At 46.1% G+C, this 20,985-nt stretch overlaps 1 protein-coding gene across 1 annotated transcript in view; it reads right to left on the minus strand.

The window, feature by feature from the left end:
- LOC143783170 (microtubule-actin cross-linking factor 1, isoforms 6/7-like) overlaps nucleotides 1-16,137 on the minus strand; it is a 347,588-nt gene extending 331,451 nt beyond the window's left edge. Inside the window, exon 1 of the mRNA XM_077271554.1 lies at nucleotides 16,082-16,137. The gene's annotated coding sequence lies outside the window, so the exon portion shown is untranslated. The remainder of the gene's footprint in view (nucleotides 1-16,081) is intronic.
- Nucleotides 16,138-20,985: the final 4,848 nt, after the last annotated feature.

The following is a 20,985-nucleotide window of genomic DNA, read 5'->3' on the forward strand; positions in this document are numbered from 1 at the left end:
CAGGTGGTGGTATTGACTGACCACAAAAATTTGATTTATCTTGAGACTGCCAGACGCCTGAATCCTAGACAGGCGCGCTGGTCTTTATTTTTTTCTCGCTTTAATTTTGTGGTGTCATACCTACCGGGTTCTAAGAATGTTAAGGCAGATGCCCTTTCTAGGAGTTTTGACCCGGACTCTCCTGGTAATTCTGAACCCACAGGTATCCTTAGGGAGGGAGTAATTTTGTCGGCCGTTTCTCCTGATCTGCGGCGGTCCTTGCAAGAGTTTCAGGCGGATAGACCGGATCGTTGTCCGCCTGATAGACTGTTTGTTCCGGATGATTGGACCAGCAGAGTCATCTCTGAGGTACATTCTTCTGCATTGGCAGGTCATCCCGGAATTTTTGGTACCAGGGATTTGGTGGCAAGATCCTTCTGGTGGCCTTCTCTGTCACGAGATGTGCGAGTCTTTGTGCAGTCATGTGACGTTTGTGCTCGGGCCAAGTCTTGTAGTTCTCGGGCTAGCGGACTGCTGTTGCCCTTGCCTATTCCTAAGAGGCCTTGGACACACATCTCGATGGATTTTATTTCAGATCTGCCTGTTTCCCAGAAGATGTCTGTCATCTGGGTGGTCTGTGACCGTTTCTCTAAAATGGTCCATTTGGTTCCTCTGCCCAAGTTGCCTTCTTCTTCTGAGTTGGTTCCTCTGTTTTTTCAGAATGTTGTCCGATTGCACGGTATTCCTGAGAATATTGTTTCTGACAGAGGTACCCAATTTGTGTCTAGATTTTGGCGGGCATTCTGTGCTAGGATGGGCATAGATTTGTCTTTTTCGTCTGCTTTTCACCCTCAGACTAATGGCCAGACCGAGCGGACTAATCAGACCCTTGAGACATATCTGAGGTGTTTTGTCTCTGCTGACCAGGATGATTGGGTTGCTTTTTTGCCATTGGCAGAGTTCGCCCTCAATAATCGGGCCAGTTCTTCCACCTTGGTGTCCCCGTTTTTCTGTAATTCGGGGTTTCACCCTCGATTTTCCTCCGGTCAGGTGGAATCCTCGGATTGTCCTGGAGTGGATGCGGTGGTGGAGAGATTGCATCACATCTGGGGGCAGGTTATGGACAATTTGAAGTTGTCCCAGGAGAAGACTCAGCGTTTTGCCAACCGTCATCGTCGTGTTGGTTCTCGGCTTTGTGTTGGAGATTTAGTGTGGTTGTCTTCTCGTTTTGTCCCTATGAGGGTCTCTTCTCCTAAGTTTAAACCTCGGTTCATCGGCCCTTATAGAATATTGGAGATTCTTAATCCTGTTTCTTTCCGTTTGGACCTCCCTGCGTCCTTTTCCATTCATAACGTTTTTCATCGGTCGTTATTGCGCAGGTATGAGGTACCTGTTGTACCTTCAGTTGAGCCTCCTGCTCCGGTGTTGGTTGAGGGTGAGTTGGAGTACGTTGTGGAGAAAATTTTGGACTCTCGTGTTTCCAGACGGAAACTCCAGTATCTGGTCAACTGGAAGGGTTACGGCCAGGAGGATAATTCTTGGGTCAATGCATCTGATGTTCATGCTTCTGATCTTGTTCGTGCCTTCCATAGGGCTCATCCTGGTCGCCCTGGTGGATCTGGTGAGGGTTCGGTGCCCCCTCCTTGAGGGGGGGGTACTGTTGTGAATTTGGATTCTGGGCTCCCCCGGTGGCCGCTTGTGGAATTGGACTTGTCATCCTCTTTCCTGTTTCACCTGATTCCATCAGTAGTGGGTGTCGCTATTTAAGCTCATTTCTCTGGTGGTTTCTTGCCGGTCAACAATGTTATCTGATGCCTCTCAGTGCTTGTTCCTGCTTCTAGACAACTACTAGATAAGTTGGACTTTTGTCCATGTTTTGTTTTGCCTATTTGTTCCAGTTCACAGCTGAAGTTTTGTTACTGTGTCTGGAAAGCTCTCGTTGATCAGGGATTGCTACTCTGGCGTTATGAGTTAATGCCAGAGTTTAAGGTAATCTCTGGATGGTGTTTTTGTTAGTGTTTTTCTGCTGACCATGAAAGTATACTATCTGTCTTCTGCTATCTAGTAAGCGGACCTCAAATTTGCTAAGACTATTTTCCTGCTGCGTTTGTTGTTTCATCTGAACTCACCGTCATTATATGTGGGGGGCTACTGTCTTCTTTGGAATATTTCTCTAGAGGTGAGCCAGGTCTTATATTTCCCTCTGCTAGCTATTTAGGTCTTAGGCCAGAGCTGGGCATCTAGCGATAAATAGGAAATGCTACCTGGCTATTTCTAGTTGCGCGGCAGGCTTAGTTCATGGTCAGTATAGTTCCATCTTCCGAGAGCTTGTCCCTCTATAGGCTTGCTATGATCTCTGCCTGCAGAGATCATGACAGGGATGTATTAAAAGAGGCATAGATGCTCATGAGGAGAACATAATTTTATCTCTATACAAGTCACTAGTTCGACCACACTTAGAATACTGTGCACAGTTCTGGTCTCCGGTGTATAAGAAAGACATAGCTGAACTGGAGCGGGTGCAGAGAAGAGCGACCAAGGTTATTAGAGGACTGGGGGGTCTGCAATACCAAGATAGGTTATTACACTTGGGGCTGTTTAGTTTGGAAAAACGAAGACTAAGGGGTGATCTTATTTTAATGTATAAATATATGAGGGGACAGTACAAAGACCTTTCTGGTGATCTTTTTAATCATAGACCTGAGACAGGGACAAGGGGGCATCCTCTACGTCTGGAGGAAAGAAGGTTTAAGCATAATAACAGACGCGGATTCTTTACTGTAAGAGCAGTGAGACTATGGAACTCTCTGCCGTATGATGTTGTAATGAGTGATTCATTAATTAAATTTAAGAGGGGACTGGATACCTTTCTGGAAAAGTATAATGTTACAGGGTATATACACTAGATTCCTTGATAAGGCGTTGATCGAGGGAACTAGTCTGATTGCCGTATGTGGAGTCGGGAAGGAATTTTTTTCCCCATGGTGGAGTTACTCTTTGCCACATGGGTTTTTTTTGCCTTCCCCTGGATCAACATGTTAGGGCATGTTAGGTTAGGCTATGGGTTGAACTAGATGGACTTACAGTCTTCCTTCAACCTTAATAACTATGTAACTATGTAACCTCTCTCTGTGCTTCCGGAATTCTATAGGGCTTGAGGTTCACCCTTATGTGAGGTTCCGTCAACACGTCATGCTCGACCACCTGCGTATGCCCCGGCAACTCTGAGAATAGGTCCCAGTTCTGCTGCAACAGCTCCCGACACTCTTTCCTCTGGACTGGCGTCAGAGTCTCTACAATGGTGACATTGTCCACGGTGACTTTGGGACTGGCTCCCAGGCAAGGGGTGTCCAGCAATTCTCAGTCTCGCCAGGGTTTGAGCAAGTTCACATGATAGATGCCAGCTTAAGGGACCATGGTCCCGGCTGAAAGAATACAGATCTGCTCCATTGACCATCACTGAACTCATGGATATGTTTGGGGTAGTCAGGATTGGGACCCACAGATCACCTGGCTCCAAGGAGATGTTCGGAGAAGCCAGGTTGTGACCCTCCAGTCACCTGGCCTTGTATCTAAATGGACTGTCAGCTTCCTAAGCTTGTCATTGCCTCCTCTCTGTGCGTGAAGAAGAGAGGAGCCTGTAGACTTCTTCTGTGTTGGGATCAAATGTGGGGAGTAGGCCACAAGAAATGTGGGGAGAGACTGGAGTTGTGGCACTTGGTGGCTGGGAGCTGATTTTCTGATGGATATTTTCTATTTTTTTTATAACGTGTAAGGCCAGATCATCAGCCCAAATGTCTGTGATAGGGGCCTGGGCTTTCGGAATGAGAAGGGAGTGAAAAGTGTTGAAGAGTTTTTTGGGTTGTTGGATAGTGAGGTCAGGGTGGTGAATGAGATCTGTTTAGTGAGGTGAAGGGCAGAGTTATAGGTTCTTAACAAATTTATAATGGATAAAGCTTTCTGGTGTGTGAGTTTTTCTGCCTGTATGTGCGCCTGTGACCCGGGAGGGTGTTATCGCCTGTATGAGTGTCCGTGACTCAGCTGGGGGGAATTATCACCTGTATGTATGTCTGTGACCTAGGGGTGAGGGGGGGTTATCGAATGTTTGTGCATCTGTGACAAGGAGAAGGGGTCTCGCCTGTATTTGCATCTGTCATGCAGGAAGGTTATCGAATGTATGTGCGTCTGTGACCCAGGGATGCAGGATGTTATTGCCTTTTTGTACAACTTTGATCCAGGGGTGAGGGGGGTTATTGAGTGTTTGTGCATCTGTGATCTGGGAAAGGGGTCTTGCCTGTATGTGCTGCTTTTATCCCAGCTAGTGAGCGGAAGGGTGAGACAATGCAATGTGCACCATCTTGGGTAGTAACTGGGACTGTTCTATATGTTGTCTGTTAGTGGTTTACTAAATTATTGCCACACTGTGTTACCCTCACCCTGTGTTGTCTGAGTAGTGTTCTGCCCATGGGAAAGGAGTGTTCAGTGGGAAGAGCCCTATCCATGCGGTTTCAGCTAGCGGACCAGAGCACCTGCTGACTCCCCAAGTCTCCAGCCCCCCCACGGGTCACAGACGTACAAACAGTACAAACAGGCGATAACCCCCTTCTCTCCTGGGTATAGATGTACTTACATTCGATTATCCACCCACTGTGTCACAGATGCACATACAGGCAAGACCCCTCACCCAGGTCACAAGCACGCATACAGGTGATAATTGCCAGCCAGGTCAGACACTCAAGCAGGTGATAACCCCCCTGGTCACAGATGCACAGAAATTCGATAATCTCGCCAGGTCACGAACGTTGCATATACAGGCGATAACCCCCCTTCCTCTGGGTCACAGATGCACATACAGGCGATACCACCCCCAGCTGGGTCACAAACGCACATACAGGAGATAACCACCCCTGGGTCACAAATGCACATACAGGAGATAACTGCCCGCTGAGTCACGGACGCACATGCAAGTGATAACGCCCCTCCAGGTCACAGATGCACATACAGGTGATAAATCCCCCAGGGTCACAGACGCACATGCAGGCGATAACCCCCCACTGAGTCACGGACACACATGCAGGCAATAATCCCCCCCATCCTGTGTCAGACACACAAACAGGCGATAACCCACCCCACGGTCACAGTCACACATACAGGCGATAACCCCTTCGCCAGGTCACAGACGCACCTACAGGCGATAAACCCCTTTCCCTTGGTCAAGGACTCACATACAGGCGATAACTCCCCGGGTGACAGATACACATACAGGCGATGGCCCTCCCCCGTGGTCACAAGCGTACATACAGTCAACAATCTCTTCCCCAGGTCAAGGATGCACATGCAGGCGATAACTCCTCTGTGGAGACACAGCATTGTATCTTAATTAACCGGACGACTATTTTTAGCAAGCCAGAAAGAATAGACTTATCTGTATGTTGATTTTTGAATTTTATGTGTTTCTTTCTGATTGGTCAAGAAAACAGACTTTTGCTTGTCTAAGCCTGTAATATTGACTTGTAAGATGACTTTTGATATAACCTATTGTGCTCTTATCCTGGATGACTAGTGATGTTTACTGATATGCTAATTATACACTGTCCATGACAGCCAGTGTGTTGGAATTCCAAACAGAGGAGGAAAATCTATGCAAATAGATTACATAATCAAACAACGCGACTTGGTTGTCATCATTATTCCCCTTATTTGTGATGCTGGATTGAAGGACACTTGTTAATTATAACATTACGTTACATGCCTCTATATAGAGAGACAGAGAAACAGATATTCAGCCAAGGTGATACATACATACTACATACATACAACATACATACAACATACATACAACATACATACTACATACATACAACATACTACATACATACTACATACATACATACAACATACATACATACAACATACTACATACATACTACATACATACAACATACTACATACATACAACATACATACAACATACTACATACATACAACATACATACTACATACATACAACATACATACATACTGCATACATACTACATACAATACATTCATACATTACATACAATACATACATATAACATACAGTACATATAACATAGAGTACATACTCACCATCACTTGTCACTTAGATCCCCAAAGCCAGTGTCATCTGTAAAAAATATGAAAATAACAAACAAAAAATATACTTCCTGATCCGCAGAAATCCACGAGTGTCCCACAACAATCTCCCGTGGAGAACGGCAGCATCAGCTGATGTGACCGCTCTCTAGGGGCTCCAGGAATACAATGACGGGAGGAAGGTATCCTTCCGCACTGTATTCCTCCGCCGCTGTAAAAAAAACAGTCCCTAGTCTCATTTTTGGCATTGTGTGAGAAATTTCCCATGCAGCAATTGCCAAAAAGTGAGACTTTGAACTCTAGTAACCTCTCAGTGATATACTGCAGGAGCCATTGTCTCCTGTCAGTGTGTCACTGAAGGTCCTATAGAGCAGTGACATCACCCGATGTCACTGTTCTATAGAGGAGATCGTCGTGGGACACTCGTTATTAATTGGACTATGGCGGACAGGTAGTATACGGTTTATTATTTTACGTTTTTTGCAGGCGCTGAAGTATGGTAAGTATGGTTAAATGAAGAATATTAAAATACTTTTTTCCTAATGTGTGTGTGTTTTATTAACCCTTTCCTACTATTGGATTAATAATGGATAGGCGTCTTATTGACACCTCTCCGTTATTAACCCGGCTTAATGTCACCTTACAATAGCAAGGTGACATTAACCCCTTATTACCCCATATCCCACCGCTACACGGGAGTGGGAAGAGAGGGGCTAAGTTCCGGAATTGGCACATCTTACAGATGTGCCATTTCTGGGGCGGCTGCGGACCGGTATTTGTAGCCGGGGGGGGGGGGGGGGGGCAATATCCATGGCCCCTCTCTAGGCTATGAATATCAGCCCGCAGCTGTTGGCGTAGCCTTTCTGGCTATAAAATATAGGGGGGCCCCACGTCATTTTTTGGGGGGTCCCCCTATTTTAATAGCCAGTAAAGGCTACGCAGACAGTTGCGGGCTGATATTCATAGCAGGCTACAAATATTGGCCCCCGGCCGTCGGCTTTCCCCCTCTTGGGCAGAAAATAGCGCGGGAGCCCACGCCGTTTTTTTCTTTTTAAATTAAACGCTCATTAAGGCCTCTTTCACACTTCCGCTGCCCATTCTGAAGTCCGGGGAGGAGGGGCCGGAGCTTCGGCTGCGCATGCACGATAGAAAATGGCGCACGCGACGGACAAAAAAGTTCACTTGAACGTTTTTTCGTGCCGACGGTCCGCCAAAACACGTCGGATCCATTGCACGACGTGTGGCCATCCGTTGCGATCCGTCGCTAATACAAGTCTATGGGTAAAAAACGCATCCTGCGATCACATTTGCAGGATCCGTTTTTTTTTCGCCGGATCAGTTTTTTTCTCACAGAGTTGTATTAGCGCCCGATTGCGTGACGAATATCAGCCCGCAACTGTCTGCGTAGCCTTTACTTGCTATTAAAATAGGGGGACCCCCAAAAAAATGACGTGGGGCCCCCCTATATTTTATAGCCAGAAAGGCTACGCAGACAGCTGCGGGCTGATATTCATAGCCTAGAGAGGGGCCATGGATATTGGTCCCCCCCGGCTACAAATACCAGTTCACAGCCGCCCCAGAAATGGTGCATCTGTAAGATGTGCCAATTCCGGCACTTAGCCCCTCTCTTCCCACTCCTGTGTAGCGGTGGGATATGGGGTAATATGGGGTTAATGTCACCTTGCTATTATAAGGTGACATTAAGCCGGGTTAATAACAGAGAGGCGTCAATAAGACGCCTATCCATTATTAATCCAATAGTAATAAAGGGTTAATAAAACACCCACACATTAGGAAAAAAGTATTTTAATATTCTTCATTTAACCATACTTACCATACTTCAGCGCCTGCAAAAAACGTAAAATAATAAACCGTATACTCCCTGTGCGCCGTAGTCCAATTAATAACGAGTGTCCCACAACGATCTCCCCTATAGAACAGTGACATTGGGTGATGTCAGTGCCCTATAGGACCCTCAGTGACACACTGACAGGAGACAATGGTTCTGCAGTGCATCACTGAGAGGTTACTAGAGTTCAAAGTCTCACTTTTTGGCAATTTCTGCATGGGAAATTTCTCACACAGCAATGCCAAAAGTGAGACTATGGACTATTTTTTTATAGCGGCGGAGGAATACAGTGTGGAAGGATACCTTCCTCCCGTCATTGTATTCCTGGAGCCCCTAGAGAGCGGTCACATCAGCTGATACTGCCGTTCTCCACGGGAGATCATCGTGGGACACTCGTGGATTTCTGCAGATCAGGGAGTATATTGTTTGTTTGTTATTTTAATATTTTTTACAGATGACACTGGTTTCGGGGAACAAAGTGACAAGTGATAGTGAGTATGTACTTTATGTTATATGTACTGTATGTTATATGTATGTATTGTATGTAATGTATGAATGTGTTGCATGTAGTATGTATGTTGTATGTATGTAGTATGTATGTATGTAGTATGTATGTATGTAGTATGTATGTAGTATTTATGTAGTATGTATGTAGTATGTATGTTGTAAGTATGTAGTATGTATGTAGTATGTATGTATGTAGTATGTTGTATGTATGTAGTATGTTGTATGTATGTATGTATGTATGTTGTATGTACGTGGTATGTTGTATGTTATATGTATGTATGCAGTATGTATGTAGTATGTTGTATGTATGTATGTAGTATATAGTATGTATGTAGTATATAGTATGTTGTATGTATGTTGTATGTATGTATGTAGTATGTATGTTGTATGTATGTGGTATGTTGTATGTATGTAGTATCTATGTAGCATGTATGTTGTATGTATGTAGTATGTATGTGGTATGTTGTATGTATGTTGTATGTATGTGGTATGTTGTATGCATGTAGTATGTATGTAGCATGCATGTTGTATGTATGTGGCATGTTGTATGTATGTTGTATGTAGTATGTATATAGTATGTTGTATGTATATTGTATGTATGTAGTATGTATGTTGTATGTATGTAGTATATAGTATGTTGTATGTATGTTGTATATATGTACGTAGTATGTATGTTGTATGTATGTTGTATGTATGTGGTATGTAGTATGTATGTGGTATGTTGTATGTCTGTTGTATGTATGTAGTATGTATGTAGTATGCTGTATGTATGTTGTATGTATGTATGTAGTATGTATGTTTGTGTTTTTTTTAACATTCAACAGCCGGATGATGGGACTACTACTGTCCCATCATTGGCTAATGTGTCAATCACTGCCATTGTAGCAGGCATAGCCCGATTGGACTTGTAGTCCCATCGGACGATGCCTGCACACAAACACAAAGACCCCCGGCAGGCCACACAGACCTCGAGAGGCCCGTACAGACCCCCGGCAGGCCGCACAGACCCCCGGCAGGCCGCACAGACCCCCGGCAGGCCCGTAAAGACCCCCGGCAGGCCCGTAAAGACCCCCGGCAGGCCCGCACAGACCCCCCCACGGTCACGCACAGACCCCGCCCACACACAGACACGCAGTCTCCGCCCACGCACCGCCCAAACTCCATTATAGTGCATCATTGCACTATGGGAACTTCCGATTCCAGTATCCGATATCTTAAAAGTATCGGAACTCAGTATCGGATGATGAGACTACTACTGTCCCATTATTGGCTAATGTGTCAATCACTGCCATTGTTGCAGGCATAGCCCGATTGGACTTGTTGTCCCATCGGACGATGCCTGCACACAAACACAAAGACCCCCAGCAGGCCACACAGACCCCCGAGAGGCCCGTACAGACCCCCGGCAGGCCACACAGACCCCCGAGAGGCCCGTACAGACCCCCGGCAGGCCCGTAAAGACCCCCGGCAGGCCCGTAAAGACCCCCGGCAGGCCCGCACAGACCCCCCCACGGTCACGCACAGACCCCGCCCACACACAGACACGCAGTCTCCGCCCACGCACCGCCCACACTCCATTATAGTGCATCATTGCACTATGGGAACTTCCGATTCCAGTATCCGATATCTTAAAAGTATCGGAACTCAGTATCGGATGATGGGACTACTACTGTCCCATTATTGGCTAATGTGTCAATCACTGCCATTGTTGCAGGCATAGCCCGATTGGACTTGTTGTCCCATCGGACGATGCCTGCACACAAACACAAAGACCCCCAGCAGGCCACACAGACCCCCGAGAGGCCCGTACAGACCCCCGGCAGGCCACACAGACCCCCGAGAGGCCCGTACAGACCCCCGGCAGGCCACACAGACCCCAAGAGGCCCGTACAGACCCCCGGCAGGCCGCACAGACCCCCGGCAGGCCGCACAGACCCCCGAGAGGCCCATACAGACCCCTGGCAGGCCATACAGACCCCCGGCAGGCCACACAGACCCCCGAGAGGCCCATACAGACCCCTGGCAGGCCGTACAGACCCCCGGCAGGCCACACAGACCCCCGAGAGGCCCGTACAGACCCCCGACAGGCCGCACAGACCCCCGGCAGGCCCGCACAGACCCCCGGCAGGCCGCACAGACCCCTGGCAGGCCCGTAAAGACCCCCGGCAGGCCCGCACAGATCCCGCCCGCACACACAGACATGCAGTCTGCGCCCACACTCCATTATAGTGCATCATTGCACTATGGGAACTTCCGATTCCAGTATCCGATATCTTAAAAGTATCGGAACTCAGTATCGGACTCCGATACAGCGAATATCGGTCGATACCCGATATTTGCAGTATCGGAATGCTCAACACTAGTGGTCACTGCTCCAGCTCCACTGTGCTATAATGTCTCTTTGACATTCCTCCTATTGTTGGCCATTGGTTGGGACCAGGTGTGGTCACTGCTCCAGCTCCACTCTGTTATCATGTCTCTGTGACATTTCTCTTGTCGTTGGCCATAGGTCGGGACCAGGTGTGGTCACTGCTCCAGCTCCACTTTGTTATCATGTCTCTGTGACATTTCTCTTGTTGTTGGCCATTGGTTGGGACCAGGTGTGGTCACTACTCCAGCTCCACTGTGTTATAACCTCTCTGTGACATTCCTCCTGTCGTTGGCCATCGGTCAGGACCAGGTGTGGTCACTACACCAGCTCCACTCTGTTATCATGTCTCTGTGACAATTCTCTTGTTGTTGGCCATTGGTTGGGACCAGGTGTGGTCACTGCTCCAGCTCCACTGTGTTATCACGTCTCTGTGACATTTCTACTGTCGTTGGCCATTGGTCGGGACCATGTGTGGTCACTGCTCCAGTTCCACTCTGTTATCATGTCTCTGTGACATTCCTTCTGTCGTTGGCCATTGGTTGGGATAAGGTGTGGTCACTACACCAGCTCCACTCTGTTATCATGTCTCTGTGACATTCCTTCTGTCGTTGGCCATTAGTTGGGATAAGGTGTGGTCACTACACCAGCTCCACTCTGTTATCATGTCTCTGTGACAATTCTCTTGTTGTTGGCCATTGGTTGGGACCAGGTGTGGTCACTGCTCCAGCTCCACTGTGTTATCACGTCTCTGTGACATTTCTACTGTCGTTGGCCATCGGTCAGGACCAGGTGTGGTCACTGCTCCAGCTCCACTCTGTTATCATGTCTCTGTGACATTCCTTCTGTCGTTGGCCATTGGTTGGGATAAGGTGTGGTCACTACACCAGCTCCACTCTGTTATCATGCCTCTGTGACATTCCTTCTGTCGTTGGCCATTGGTTGGGATAAGGTGTGGTCACTACACCAGCTCCACTCTGTTATCATGTCTCTGTGACATTCCTTCTGTCGTTGGCCATTGGTTGGACCAGGTGTGGTCACTGCTCCACTCTGTTATCACATCACTGTGACATTTCTCTTGTCGTTGGCCATCAGTCGGGACCAGGTGTGGTCACTGCTCCAGCTGCACTCTGTTATCATGTCTCTGTGACATTCCTTCTGTCGTTGGCCATTGGTTGGGACCAGGTGTGGTCACTGCTCCACTCTGTTATCATGTCTCTGTGACATTTCTCTTGTCGTTGGCCATCGGTCGGGACCAGGTGTGGTCACTGCTCCAGCTCCACTCTGTTATCATGTCTCTGTGGCATTTCTCTTGTTGGCCATCGGTCTCTTCTGGTTGAGTCCTCACGGCCCTGGCCTGCGGTTATTTGATGGAGTGCAGAGTTATTTTGCTGTGTCTCTTAGAGCTGTGAATACGAGTCCTGGATGTGGGCAGATGACACAGATCCTGCTGCCATCACCCCTATAATCCTCCAGTTTACTTATACCATCACCTTGTGCCTTCTGCTCCGCACTAGAGCCTCCAAATATGGCTGTTAATCCACATGAAATCCCTTTAGGAGGCGTCACTTGGGAATCTGGCCACTAAATGATCACACGATGATTGGGGGCGCACTATGACTGTTACTTTATTGAATGGGGGCCATTATTGTGCTCCACTGCAACAGCAAAAAAAGAGGTCTGTTGTCAAACAGTCAATTACAAATTCCTGCTATTATGAGTCTGCGGAGAGGAATTCATGAAACTGCAGCTCCACCTGTTCTTATAGCCGCATCTTCTGGTCCTTGTGGGCATTGCAAGATAACATGACTGCCTCCTTACATTCAGCTGGAGGTGTCAGAGCATCCGACTGATCAAAATAATCAAATAATGGACAAATCAGAGGAGCAGCCTCGATCCCTACAATACCGAGCACTGTATGGCGGTATTACACACACACACGTTCCTGTATGTAATGCTGAGCACTGTATGGTGGTATTATACACACACGCTCCTGTATGTAATGCTGAGCACTGTATGGTGGTATTATACACACACACTCCTGTATGTAATGCTGAGCACTGTATGGTGGTATTATACACACACGCTCCTGTATGTAATACCGAGCACTGTATGGCGGTATTATACACACACGCTCCTGTATGTAATGCAGAGCACTGTATGGTGGTATTATACACACACGCTCCTGTATGTAATGATGAGCACTGTATGGTGGTATTATACACACACGCTCCTGTATGTAATGCTGAGCACTGTATGGCGGTATTATACACACACGCTCCTGTATGTAATACCGAGCACTGTATGGCGGTATTATACACACACACTCCTGTATGTAATGATGAGCACTGTATGGTGGTATTATACACACACGCTCCTGTATGTAATACCGAGCACTGTATGGCGGTATTATACACACACGCTCCTGTATGTAATGCAGAGCACTGTATGGTGGTATTATACACACACGCTCCTGTATGTAATGCTGAGCACTGTATGGTGGTATTATACACACACGCTCCTGTATGTAATGCTGAGCACTGTATAGTGGTATTATACACACACGCTCCTGTATGTAATGCCAAGCACTGTATGGCGGTATTATACACACACGTTCCTGTATGTAATGCTGAGCACTGTATGGTTGTATTATACACACACACTCCTGTATGTAATGATGAGCACTGTATGGTGGTATTATACACACACGCTCCTGTATGTAATACCGAGCACTGTATGGCGGTATTATACACACACGCTCCTGTATGTAATGCAGAGCACTGTATGGTGGTATTATACACACACGCTCCTGTATGTAATGCCAAGCACTGTATGGCGGTGTTATACATACACGCTCCTGTATGTAATACCGAGCACTGTATGGCGGTATTATACACACACGCTCCTGTATGTAATGCAGAGCACTGTATGGTGGTATTATACACACACGCTCCTGTATGTAATGCCAAGCACTGTATGGCGGTATTATACACACACGCTCCTGTATGTAATACCGAGCACTGTATGGTGGTATTATACACACACGCTCCTGTATGTAATGCAGAGCACTGTATGGTGGTATTATACACACACGCTCCTGTATGTAATGCCAAGCACTGTATGGCGGTATTATACACACACGCTCCTGTATGTAATGCTGAGCACTGTATGGTGGTATTATACACACACGCTCCTGTATGTAATGCTGAGCACTGTATGGTGGTATTATACACACACGCTCCTGTATGTAATGCCAAGCACTGTATGGCGGTATTATACACACACGCTCCTGTATGTAATGCAGAGCACTGTATGGTGGTATTATACACACACGCTCCTGTATGTAATGCCAAGCACTGTATGGCGGTATTATACACACACGCTCCTGTATGTAATACCGAGCACTGTATGGCGGTATTATACACACACGCTCCTGTATGTAATGCAGAGCACTGTATGGTGGTATTATACACACACGCTCCTGTATGTAATGCTGAGCACTGTATGGCGGTATTATACACAAACGCTCCTGTATGTAATACCGAGCACTGTATGGCGGTATTATACACACACGCTCCTGTATGTAATGCAGAGCACTGTATGGTGGTATTATACACACACGCTCCTGTATGTAATGCCAAGCACTGTATGGCGGTATTATACACACACGCTCCTGTATGTAATACCGAGCACTGTATGGCGGTATTATACACACACGCTCCTGTATGTAATGCCAAGCACTGTATGGCGGTATTATACACACACGCTCCTGTATGTAATGCTGAGCACTGTATGGTGGTATTATACACACACGCTCCTGTATGTAATGCTGAGCACTGTATGGTGGTATTATACACACACGCTCCTGTATGTAATGCCAAGCACTGTATGGCGGTATTATACACACACGCTCCTGTATGTAATACCGAGCACTGTATGGCAGTATTATACACGCACGCTCCTGTATGTAATGCTGAGCACTGTATGGCGGTATTATACACACACGCTTCTGTCTGTAATGCCAAGCACTGTATGGCGGTATTATACACACACGCTCCTGTATGTAATACCGAGCACTGTTTGGCGGTATTATACACACACGCTCCTGTATGTAATGCTGAGCACTGTATGGCGGTATTATACACAAACGCTCCTGTATGTAATGCCGAGCACTGTATGGCGGTATTATACACACACGCTCCTGTATGTAATGCTGAGCACTGTATGGCGGTATTATACACACACGCTCCTGTATGTAATGCTGAGCACTGTATGGCGGTATTATACACAAACGCTCCTGTATGTAATACCGAGCACTGTATGGCGGTATTATACACACACGCTCCTGTATGTAATGCAGAGCACTGTATGGCGGTATTATACACACACGCTCCTGTATGTAATGCCAAGCACTGTATGGCGGTATTATACACACACGCTCCTGTATGTAATACCGAGCACTGTATGGCGGTATTATACACACACGCTCCTGTATGTAATGCCAAGCACTGTATGGCGGTATTATACACACACGCTCCTGTATGTAATGCTGAGCACTGTATGGTGGTATTATACACACACGCTCCTGTATGTAATGCTGAGCACTGTATGGTGGTATTATACACACACGCTCCTGTATGTAATGCCAAGCACTGTATGGCGGTATTATACACACACGCTCCTGTATGTAATACCGAGCACTGTATGGCAGTATTATACACGCACGCTCCTGTATGTAATGCTGAGCACTGTATGGCGGTATTATACACACACGCTTCTGTCTGTAATGCCAAGCACTGTATGGCGGTATTATACACACACGCTCCTGTATGTAATACCGAGCACTGTTTGGCGGTATTATACACACACGCTCCTGTATGTAATGCTGAGCACTGTATGGCGGTATTATACACAAACGCTCCTGTATGTAATGCCGAGCACTGTATGGCGGTATTATACACACACGCTCCTGTATGTAATGCTGAGCACTGTATGGCGGTATTATACATACACACTCTTGTATGTAATGAAGAGCGCTGTATGACAGTTTTATACACACACTCCTGTATGTAATGCCGAGCGCTGTATAATGCACACATGCTCCTGAATTCCTGGCAGTGACCCGGGTCGGTGACAGATACGGTAGTCCATAATGGCACTGATCCTGCATGACAGCTCATTCTGTAGCTGGTGGGCACAGCTGGTACAAGATGGTGGTGTGTTCCTGGTTGCCCTCCCGGCCTCTGTGTCCAGGTTATTACCTTTGTTGTCCGGGGGACGCGTCCTCGGCTTTGGCGGGCTGTGGAGGAGGGAGATGCTGGAACGAGAGAAATTGTGAATTGTCAGATCTGTGCAGGATTTCTCCTGTCAGTGACGACTTATAGTGGAGGCCATTGTGTCCTCATGTCTATGGTCTGAGCTGGAGACGACACAACTAATCTGTACGGATCCGTGTCCACAAAGAACAGAAGATCAAGAGGGCAACGCTGATCACTGCCCATCAAGTGAGCCTTCCAGCTGCAGTATAAGCTCCAGAGCTACTGTTCTTAAGTAATCAATGATATGATAACCTGACCACGCGATCCCCCGACCACGCGACCATGTGATTCCCCGATCACCTGACCATGCGATCACCCGACCACGCAACCATGTGATTCCTTGATCACCTGACCATGCGATCACCCGACCACGCAACCATGTGATTCCCTGATCACCTGACCATGCGATCACCCGACCACGCAACCATGTGATTCCCTGATCACCTGACCATGCGATCACCCGACCATGTGATTCCCTGATCACCTGACCATGCAATCACCTGACCACTGGACACGTGATCAATAACTGAGAAAATATAAGCGATTACGGATCAATAACAGCCGACATAATGCGGCTGACCGAAAATTCAGAGATAAATCATAACGGCCAAGTGACAATAAACAGGAGATCAGCGGCAAGAGATGATTGAGCTGCAGATGTGGGAATGTGACCATGCTGGAGCACTGCGCACAACACTACGCAGCGGTGCTGCATACACAGAACGTCTGTTCTCTAATGGAGGAGATCCTGGACAGTGCAGTGATCATTGTGGGACAGAGCGATGCAAATCTCCTCACAGTCATTATTGGTGAGGGAGCAATGATCGCAGAGCAAGGAACGCCGATCTCAGAACGGTGACTATTGATTGCAGAGCAGGAGCCACCGATCAGACACAATCATTCTAAGAGTAGGTGTGACGACGCAGCATTTAATCTTAATTAACCCAAACGTATATTATCAGAAGGCCAGGAGACATGGACTGTTGTTCGTATGAGTCTGAACACTGACTCTTGAATTGTCTTTTTCTTTGATGGGTCAAGAGACAGAGTCTAATGTTTATATGAATCTGAACATTGACTCATTGAATTAATGTTCGTGAATTGTTGAATGGCTGCTGTTTACCTCTTGTATCAGCTCGTACAGTTTATTGTGCTGCTATCTTTGGAAGACAGGGACTCGGGGTAATTAAACAATAAATTGATTGCAAATATGTTAATTACTAATTGTATAAGTCCATGTAGCTTGTTGACCTGCAAACAATTAAGAAGAAATTATGCAGATTGATTAACCTTCCTCTAGTGTTAGCTTTCTGTTACTCTTTCTTATGTTAACGGGTCGGTTTTGACCTGTGTCTTTAATCACCCCTAGGATACCCTAAAAACATTTATGATCCAATTTGTTTCTTACCTCTTAGTTACCTTGTTAGGGTTTCTCATCCATGGAAGGATTGATTTTAATATTTTTGTTGTGGCCCCCTGGGCCTTTCATTTGAGAGCATACCCTTCATTTTCAATATAAAAATATTGTCAAATAAACCTCAAGAGAATAATATAAACTTAAAAAAGTTTGTTATATTACCTGACTATTACTGAAGGGTTTTAGAACACATTTCTTAAATGTAAAAAAAATATACATATATATATTTTATATTATTAACTCTAGTAACATCTATGGTGTTACGAGTCAATTTTGACCCATATCTAACTACTTTATGAAAAAGGCAAAAAACAGATTTTTTTTTTTATAGAACTTTAATACAAATAAAAGATGAAAATTATATTAACATTAATAGCAATAATAATAAAAAGTAGCTTTTCTAGGTCAAACAAACAAACAGCAATCAATCAAGCAAATCAAATCAACAGAAATCAAGTACTAGTTTTTAGATGCATTAGTATTTAGATGCATGTGTGGCAAAAAGTGACACTTTTTGTGTGTTCTTTGCCGAGGTATTTTTTGCAGGCGAAGCACGATGTGTTTGTCTTTCTGTCCTTATTGCTAGGGCAGACCTGACACCTCTTTCTTTTAGAATCAGGTGGTCTCACTGGGGTTGTGGCTGTTGTGGTTGATGTTGAGGCAGTGCTGGTTGAGGAGGATGCTGGTGATGATTCTCTTTGTGTTGCTGTGGGTGTGGACGAAGCACTTGTTGAGCTCTGGAGTTGTCGGACCAAGGCTGCAGCGGCTGGGTCTCGGGGCACTCGTTCCCTTTCGTCAATGTGCGCCTTGACAAGGGATCTTCCTAGTTCCTCAAGAAACATCCTCAGCTTGTTTTTTTCTTTGAATTCCATCCTTGGTGAATGTGGGTCCACAACACAAATGAATTGCATGCTGACACATCAAGGATGTTGTAAAATACAACCATTGGCCATCTCCTAGTCATTCGCTGGCAAGTGTAGGTGGCAGTCAGCTTGTCCACTCCTCCTTTGTTTTTGTTATAGTCCAGGATGATTCTGGGCTTTTTGTCACTTCCTGATGACACAGCTGCATCTTTGTGAAGTGTGGACATCAGTACCACATTCCGTCGTTTTTTGGGGCAGTGTGAAACAGCAGTGGTGGTGTCTGTAAAAACAAACTTTGAGGAAAGTGGAGCCCTGTCCTTCATCTGCAACAATTCAGCGGGCAGCTCAGGTTTGTTTTTTTTCACTGTACCCACCATGGTGATTTTCCTCCTGAGAAGTTCTTGTCCAAGGTCATAGCTGGTAAAAAAATTGTCACAAGTAATGTTGTGACCCTGCAGTCCAGTAGTCATATCGAGGACTACTCGTTTTCCTTGTTTTTTTTCAGGGATGCCGCTTGCAGACTTCCCTGTGTAAATCTGTAGATTCCATGCATAGCTAGTTTTTGCATCACAGGCTGCCCAGATTTTTATGCCGTATTTGCCTGGCTTACTTGGCATGTATTGCCGGAAGGGGCATTTTCCACGGAAAGGGAGAAAACGTTCGTCTACTGTCACCTCTGGCCCTGGGTTGAACATCAGTGGAAGGAGCTGCACCCATGTCTCCCAAACATCCCTGATGGGAGCAAGTTTGTCAGATTTTGTTCTGGTGTCTCTGTTGTCCAATCTGAGGACTCTTGATATCATTTGAAACTTTTGAAGTGACATTGTTGCCCGGAAAATATTCCTGCCTGTCGATGCGTCCCAGAGACTATCAGTGGCCTCATTGCAGGATTTGTACACTCCAGCAAGGAGAAGAACACCAATGTAGGCATCCAGGACATCATCATGAAGGTCATTCCACATGTTGCCGTGGACTTTTTTTCCTTCAAGGTTTGTCATAGCAATAATGACTTTTTTTATTGACAATGGCATAAACAGATCAAAACATGTCTTGATGTCAGAAATAAAACAGAGGACTGCCACGCTCAAACACAAATGAATAAACAAATAACCACGTAGCGATGCCCACCTTACTATGCTTGTGTTCACACGTGTCTGCACAATCCCGGAACCGAAGGAGCAACACCGGCTGGTGTGCCCAAAGTCTCTGGTGTATCCGCTACCTGTGCTGGGTCTGCAGATGGGGAGCGTCCTCCCTTAACACCATAGGTGGCTCCTGGTGAGCTTATTGTGATAACCGGCAGTTTACCTCGGCCGAAGGCGCCGCCGTGTGATAGCGAGGTGTGCAGGGGGCGTGGTTTAGCGGTGACGTCACCTGTCCGTAGAAGACGGACGTGTACAGGGGCCAATGACCGACGCGTTTCGAGGGAGCCGTCCCTCTTCCTCAAGGTTGTTTAGTCCCTTCGGGGCCAGGCTGTTAAGTGTAAAAATCCAATTGGACTCAACCCTAGACATGCTTCTCAAATAATCCCCACCTCTGGGGACTAAATTATGAAATTGAACTATATGCCCTTTGATGTAGTAATAGGGGGTACCATCATTTCAATGCAGGATGTCTGAGTGGGATTCTATCTAAGCATATGTGTGCATTTTCTGGATTAATGCAATTTTATACTGCACATTGATAACCTTTTAAATATAACTTTGTTTGTGTTTAGGATTTTTATGAATAATTTTATAACATGGGGGTGTGGTTATTTTAGTCATTTGAGCAGTTTTTATTTTCATTTATATATTTATGCATATTTATATACATACTTTTTATACATTTTTTGGTGATTAATAAATTTGAATTTTAATCTAGGGGGAAAAATAAAGGGGGTCGTTTTACTTGTGTAATATGTGGGTATTTTTTGCATATATATGATTTGCGTGTAATAAGCAGTGTTCTCTTTGTGGCACATAAAAAGGGCTTCTGGGTTAGTAACAGATAGCCCCCTCTGCACCATTAGTGCTTATTTTAAGGGAGATAATATTCTTCTTTTTAATACTTGTGCAGTGGTGGTGTGCAATTCACTATAGGTGGCCTTGTCAGTAGTGTGTTATAAGTTGTATACTACTTGCTAGCCAATCAGGATAATTGGCACAGTAGCAGGGAGAAGCATGGGGGTATAAAGGTTCAGCGTTAGTACAGGGACAACAACCTTGAGGAAGAGGGACGGCTCCCTCGAAACGCGTCGGTCATTGGCCCCTGTACACGTCCGTCTTCTACGGACAGGTGACGTCACCGCTAAACCACGCCCCCTGCACACCTCGCTATCACACGGCGGCGCCTTCGGCCGAGGTAAACCGCCGGTTATCACAATAAGCTCACCAGGAGCCACCTATGGTGTTAAGGGAGGACGCTCCCCATCTGCAGACCCAGCACAGGTAGAGGATACACCAGAGACTTTGGGCACACCAGCCGGTGTTGCTCCTTCGGTTCTGGGATTGTGCAGACACGTGTGAACACAAGCATAGTAAGGTTTGCATCACTACGTGGTTATTTGTTTATTCATTTGTGTTTGA

This window comes from Ranitomeya variabilis, chromosome 6 (genome assembly GCF_051348905.1).
Source record: "Ranitomeya variabilis isolate aRanVar5 chromosome 6, aRanVar5.hap1, whole genome shotgun sequence".
Lineage (NCBI taxonomy): Eukaryota > Metazoa > Chordata > Amphibia > Anura > Dendrobatidae > Ranitomeya > Ranitomeya variabilis.